Consider the following 7,604-nt stretch of genomic DNA (forward strand, 5'->3'; position numbering starts at 1 on the left):
TTCATTTCATGTGGGGTATTTGAGTTCCCAAATTATTTAACGTGATATAATGAGTTTCATTTGAAAATGGAACAAGCTGGAAAAAAGACGATTTGAAAAGATGCCTCGTGGTCATTTTCGAGAATCAGATAACCCGAGGCTGGCAGTGGGGGCCCTGAGGACGCCTGGACACCACCTCACCAGCGGCTTCGACCTCACTCTGCCCGGACCCTCCTCCTCCTCCTCCTTGGACCCTGAGACAATCACTTCCCCACCCCCGCCAGGGCTCCCCCCGAGGTCCGCCCTGACCGTCCTCCCCCCGAGGTCCGCCCTGACCGTCCTCCCCTGGAGCACCCTCAAAACCCCAGTCCTGCTGAGAGGTGCCCCATGGCTCTGACCCCTGCCTGTCACACACATTTACTATACCATGCTTATTTCTGGTCCCCCCCCCAACCCCCGCCCCACCAAGTAAATTCTAGAAAGTCCATGGACGGCCTTTGCTGCCACTTCGTCAGCACGGGAGGCACTCGGACATAGCTGGTGAATAAGACCGTGGCAGAATGATGCCTTGGACAGAGTCTACTATTAGAAAAATCTTCTTTATGTGAAAGCGACAGTGATATTGATGTTAGCAAAATAATGATCTTTTTAAAAACTGCTTTGTTGGCTATGAATCTAAGTCTCAAGTATTAGAGAAAGGGACTTGGGTGTCAAGTGACTTAAGTTTCCTAACGATCCTATGAGCTTCATGTCACTGTCATTCCCATCTTACAGATGAGGAAACTGAGGCTCAGAAAGAGAACCTGCCAGAGTTAACGTGGGTAGAAAGTGGTGGACCCAGCCTGACCCAGCGCCCCGACCCTCCCCCCAGCGCTAAACCCAGCCGCTTCCTGCGTCCCCCACACAGCGCCTACCCTGAGCTCTGTGCCTCTGGGCAACCCCGACAAGCCCCAAGGTCAAACCTCCTAGAACCGACCGTTACACAGGGAGCATTTCCCATGGAATAATCTGTCTGCGTGGCCTCCATCAACTGCCCTCCAGGAAGCGGGGTGTGGGGAGGGAGCTCTCAGGAGACAAAGCTGGACTTCAGCTCTCTCAAGGGCCACCCCGGGCGGCCTGACCGGGTAGGCAAGTTTCGTACATCAGCATATCTGAGGGGCGGTAATGAGGATGACAGAAAGGCACAGTGACGGTGACGGCGATGCAGACGTGACTTCTACAACGTGAAGAGCTTTCTGTATTGTTTCAATTCATTCTCATGACAGCCCTGGGAAGGAGTGGCCTGGCGAGCTCTGGGACGTTATGTGCCGAGGCCATGCGCCCAGCCCGCGGGGGACGGTGCTTGTGTTCAAACTCTGCCGACCCGCTCGGCACCCACGTGTCTTCCAATGCACGTTACGTCCAGTGAGCTTTGATTTCATGCAGGGCTGCGAGAGCACAGTTCTCCCCTGCTTAACATAAAGTAATGACCTTAAACTCTGCCAAAAAATAACAGGAAAAGCCAAATGAATTTAAAAAAAAACATAATAAAAGGAAAGTGATGGTAGCAAGGACAACCGCAGACCGTCCCTTTGCTCAGAGGGACAACTCTTCTGCGCAAACGGGAGACCCGCTGCCACAGCAGCACGGCCTCGGCCCTGACCCTGACCTCTACTGCGGCCCTACATTGGTCAGGAAGCTCAGCGTCTGCATCTCCCCTCGCCGCCCCCTGCAGAGAAACAAACGCCACGTCTTCTGACAGTGTTGTTTTTCACACTGAACACGCTTTTGAACACATTCGTTTTCTTTCTTTTCTTCGCAGCTGTGCTGAGGCCTAGCTGATACACAGGGAAGTGCACACGCTTGACATGCACAGCCGGATGCGTGTGCACAGACGCAGACACCCACGACACGATCGCCACAATCACGGTGACACGCATCCCACGCCTCGGGCTTCCCGCGTCCCTGTCGATTCTCTGCGCAAGCGCACGCAGCGCGTGTCATGGGGTCCGCCCTCTTCAGTCTGAAGTTCGCGGCACAGAGATGCTCACTGTTTAGCAGACCTGAAACTTTTCCCCATCCAGCGGCTGCCCATTTCCCCTGCCCCCTGCCCCCCGCCCCGGGCGGCCGCCGCCGTGTCCTCTGCTTCTGTGACTATTCGAGACTCCTCAAACGAGTGCCATCACGCAGTTTTGTCTTTCTGTCACTGGCGTATTTTACTTCGCAGAATGGGCACAAATGGCAGGATCTCCTTATTTTTCAAGGCCGCATTTCGGGTTCACGATTTCTGTTCGGTATAGTTCGGCTGGTGAACCCCTCCAGTTCATGGTCACGTATTTTCTTAAACATAGTAATTACAGCTCCTTTAAAGATCTCGTCCCGGGATTCTGATAACCACGTCACCCGAGTCTGTTCCCATTGTCTTTTTCCCCCTTTTGATGTCGTTTCTTAACACAGCTGATGTTTCAAGATGTTGCATATGGAACGTTGTAGAGCAGCGGTCCCCAACCTTTGTGGCACCAGGGACCGGTGCTCCTATGAGAATCTGACACCTGCCGATCTGGGGTGGGGCCGAGGTGGTGATGCCGGCATGGGGAGCAGCTGCAGATACAGACGAAGTGTCACTCGCTGGTCTACCGCTCACCTCCTGCTACGCGGCCCGGTTCCTAACAGGCCACAGACTGGTACCGGTCCGTGGCCTGGGGGCTGGGGACCCCTGCTGTAGAGCCTCTGAAGGTGTCACCCTCTGCTAGGTAGACAGCCTGGGGTCAACTCACCCTGACCCAATCGGGGGCTGAGATGTCTCTAAGTTATAAGGCTATTTGGTCCTTCCTGGTGATTTTGCTAGGACCCGTTCTCCATGGGCTGTGAACTCCAAGTCTGTCTTGGCAGCTCCTCGAGGCGATGCTCAGTGTTACTCCGTTCCTTCAGTGGCTTTTTGCTGCCTGTGTCCAGGTTCTCTCGGGATCTGGATCCCGAGTCCTGGCTGCTTTGACAGCCGCGGACTCCTGCCCAGCCAGATTTCCCCTTCTGCTGGCTTCTCTGCCTTCTATCAGCAGCCCCCTGCCAGGTCCTGTATGTGGGATGCTCCTGTGCTTACCGGGGAGCAAGGTACACTGACGAAAAAGCAGGGAGAGTGTGGGCCGATTACCCTCCATTTCCCTTCTCTCCAGAATCTGGCTATCAGGACAGCTGCCACAGCTGTCTGACACCCTCAGACACAGCTTTTGGCATTTTACTTGACTTTTCTCTCTGCCCCGGGAGCTTGCATGGCTCTGTCCCCAGCCACTCGGTCGCGGCTGGAAGCAGAAATCTTCAGGGAAGATTTCTACGCAGGAGGTGGCACTTCTGCTAAGCTCCAGGAATGCAGCTGATACAGGCAGGTCGTGGGGCAGCTCCGGAAAAGGAGCTACGATAGGCAGGTGGCAGATAAACGAGATGAGGAGAGATGCTGAGAACTGAGTCAGGAGCTGAATAGTTCAGAAGGGCTGGGGAGGATGACACTTGTGGGACGCGGACTACAGCTGGAGAAGCGGTCTGGCTGTCAAGCCCAAGGACCTTGACGACAAGCAGAGGTCGGGCTCCTCCCACCCCTCCGGAGTGGGAAGCCACGGATGGCGTCTGACCCAAACTGGGACTCCTAAGAGTTCTTCTGGCAGGGAGTTCTGATGTGAGAGCCCAGTGGGTCTGGACTGGGAGAGAGCAGAGGAGTTTGGGGAGCGCTTGGAAGTTGGCGTGGGCGTTTAGAGTTTGCGATGAGTTTTCAGGGGGGTTTGCAGCAGGACTAGAGGGGAAGGGAGAAATGGGGGAGACTTGGGGGGATCCTGCAGGCCAAGTTTTTCCTGAGCTTAATGTTTCATATTCCTTTTGATTCAGCAAACTGCTCACGAGCCGTATGGGTCCTGGGATACACGTAACTCCTTCTGAGAGGGAAAAACTGCCCGGATTTGTGTCCACGAGTTTGGAAAAGGCAGAGTCGCATTAAGAATGTCGTTTCTTATTCACACGTCACTGTGATCAGTGTTTGCTTTCCTCGGGGACGATGGGTCAAGCCTGGAAGCAGTAGCCTGGCGATTGTGCGTATTTCTCAGGAGAGCCGAGTCCACCGCCTGGTGGGCGGGCAGCCTTCACCTTGATGAATTCTTGAGCGCCTTGGACTTGCAGCTTCGCAGAGGTAACTTCGGCAGCTGCACAGGAAGGGGTAATTGAACCAAATGCCGCTTCAGTAAATCATAGTGAGAAGTGGTCCTGTCGTGCTCACAGACACGTTGGTGTGCAATCCCGTTCTCATCTAGGCAGACCTATCGAAAGCCATAAAGATATCCGGCATGGCTGAATAAATCCATAGAAGTAGAACTAGAAATGCAGGAAGATCAGCTCCCAAACGTTGGCACGCGCAAATGTTTCTAGTCCCGGCAGGAGGCACCGGCCGTCGGACTGTCACTTCCAGCCCGGTCGCTCCCCCACTCTCTTGCAGTTGGCCACTTCCTTCAGCAGTGTTTAAAGCAAGCTCTGCCTGGGCTTAGCCACTTCCTCGCCCCGGGCCTCAGTGATCTCAGATCGCCCCACCTGGGGAGGCTGTTAAGCATCATCGTGTCCAAACTGCTCGCTGTATAGATGAACGATCACTCCACCCCCAGCCCGATCACCCTGCAGCCACCTTGGTCGGTCTCAGCCACCTCTCAGCCCCTCTGGGGAAGCGAAGCCAGAGCATCACAGGCTGTGGGAGGTCAGTGGTGACTCAGGTGCAAAGAGGCCTTGCTGAGCAGTCTGTCCCTCAGAGCTGCTCTGTGCTGAGCAGACTCATCAGCGTGGAGTCTGATGCCCCAAGGGATTATAGTTCTGACTTCACCTTCTGTCATCGACGTTTATTTTGTTAGTTTCGAGTGTGACTCTCAGGTTTTGGACGCCTACTCTCTGCTAAGTGCAAGGGAGACTAACCGTTTATATCTAATTCTTATGTTAATGCTTCAAGAACATGAATGTCATCCTCGATTCAAGAAGGACGATGTTATAGTCCAGAGGTTAGACTCAGAGATTTAGAGATGACCAGGCATCACACTGCTAGTAAGTGGGCTGTAAAATACGATGATTATTATTAAAATGAGAAACCACAAAGCTTAAGTCCCATTTTTTTCTTTTACAGGTGAGAAAACTGAGGTTTAGAGATGGTGATTAACAGGTCTAAGGTTCACCCAGCTAAATTTCAGGACCCAGACCCCCCGTCTCTCAGGTCCAAAATGCCGGCTGCCCTCAGCATCCCACCACTGTCTGCTCCGAGAGTACGGATTGATGCCTGTGTCACCAGCTGCTTCTGCCCCTCGTTTTGGAAACTAGTCTCCTCTCCTGTGTTCGGTGGTGTCCATGGATCTAGGCGTAGCCGTCCATAGTCACAAGGCTTCTTCGGGGAAATCAGGGAGGGCCCAAGAGAGACATCTGCAGCCCGAGCTGGGGGCTGGGAAGAGGGGAGGAGGGCGTGGGTCCGGGTGGCCTTGAGAGGCAGAAGAGGGAGGGGAAGCCTGCTGTGTTCTGAGAGCCTGCAGAGCAAGCTCCGGGTTGCGGGTGGTTTGCTTATTTGTTCACGTCCTGTAGTTTTTGGTCACTTCCTTTTCCCTCATCACCTGTCTTTGGGAGATGCTCTGTCCTCTTGTTCCTGGACAGAGTGTTCGGAACAAGCCTGGCGTGAGATTCGATAGAGTTCAGGTCAGGATCCATGTCACGTTATATCGCATGCACATTCGGAGTGAGTGGGCATACAGTGGGTGCTTAACGAAAACAGTACTAAGGAAAATTTGTAGCGATAAATAGCATCATTTATAAAGATCGCTATAAAGGAACAATCTAACTTTATACCTTGAGGGACTAGAAAATAATAAACTAAGCCCAAGGTTAGCAGAAGGAATGAAATAATAGAGATTAAAACAGAAATAAACTAGCAAAACAATACATCGATGAATCAAAGAGCTTTTTTTTGAAATAAGCAACATTGACAAGCTTTGAGCTAAACTAGGAAAAAGAAAAGACTCGAAATTAGAGGTAAAAGAGGCGACATCTTCGTAGTTAAGAGTTCAGTGAGAGGCAGGAGGAGAGCCCTTAGCCAGAAGCTGGAAAAGCACGGGCTTCTAACCAATCCCTGTTTGCCGGGAGCACGGAGCCGTGGGCGTTATGGGGCAAGGCTGTGGAGCGGTGTGAGTGCCCGAGTGGACTCTGGGTTGTATCCCACGAGGGCCTTACAGAGTTACAGGGAAGACGTGGGGACAAATAGGCAACACGTCTCGCGAAGACAAGCTTACGCTGGTGACGAAAATCTTGGGAGCTGGCCGGAAACAGCGTGACCGGGATGACGTTTCTTCAGCATCTTCGCTGAAATGCTTATGGCAATAAATAAAACCTCATATGGATTTTATGTCCCGATTTCATGCCTGTGACCTGGAGAAAGTCCAGCGAGCAAATAAAAGAGATTCAGCGGAATTTTATTGAGTTCGTGGACTCAGCAGCAGACAGGATTTTGGATCGCACGACAATAAGTTCATAGTTTTTTATGGTTTTCTTCCATTTTTACTGGGGCCATGAACTTGACTGGGGATCAGCACGTGAGGAGTCCGAGCCGAAACAACGGCGAGGCCGTTCTGTGTCCTGGGGGTCCTGCCTTCCTACGATGGCTGCCCTGAGATCTCCAAAACAGGAATGGAGCGTGAGTGTCGTGCAGCGGAGTGCCAAGGCTCGGTGCAGCAGCTGACCGCGTGGTGGCCGGCTGCTTAGATTACAGGGAGAAACCCAGCGCTCAGATTAGGAAGGTCACGTGTGATGGAGGTTCGTGTCTGGCAACTGAGGCTACGTGGTGCCGCCAGCAGAACCTCAGACAATCGCGTTCTTGGCCTTTTCTAAATCTGGGTCCCCCAACGTCCCTAAAACTTCTTTGTCTGATCCCCAAGTGTTGCTTCGCTGTCCTCAAGTCCTCAGAAGCGAAGAAGGATCCTTCCCACCCTGCCACGGACTTGGGACAGGCAACATTTCAGAGGTCGAGGGACCCAGTTCACACACTGGCACAAACACAAGGTAGTGACCGAGGGGCACTCACAACCACCTGGCTTAGCCCTGCCCAGTGTCCTCCCCTCACAGCGGGTAAGCGTCCTGCACTGTGCACGGCACCAGATGTCCGTTTGAGTTTTATTTTTCATACCAAGTGGTTGTAGCAGGAAAGCAACAGTGAGTAATAATCTCCCTATGTGTCACCGATTGGACAACTATTTATAGAGTCTGCTATGTGCCACAACTTTGAGATGCTGCGTAGATCAAGGAAGATAAGTTCTATTAATGGGTTGGTATGACGAATTCAACACTGCACCCCTCAAGGTTAAAAAACAAAGCAAAAGTGAGCTGATCCCAGTTTTTGCCTGGAAGAGAAAATAGACAGTGACGAGGATTTGCTATTTAATAAAGTCAATGGGGTGAGTGCTCCTCAGTCCCTCTTGGTTACTTCCATGCTAGACCAGAGCTGGGGCCCCTACATCCTCTTGGGGAAGAAGATGCAGCCCCAGATTGCTTCTTGGAAGAGGCATTTGAGCTCAGCAGAATTGAGCTCAGGGTCTCTCAGTTTTCGTTCTATTGACATTTTCAGGTGGATAAACCTTTGCTGTGCGGGG

This window comes from Pteropus vampyrus, unplaced genomic scaffold (assembly GCF_000151845.1).
Source record: "Pteropus vampyrus isolate Shadow unplaced genomic scaffold, Pvam_2.0 Scaffold438, whole genome shotgun sequence".
NCBI classification, from domain to species: Eukaryota; Metazoa; Chordata; class Mammalia; order Chiroptera; family Pteropodidae; genus Pteropus; species Pteropus vampyrus.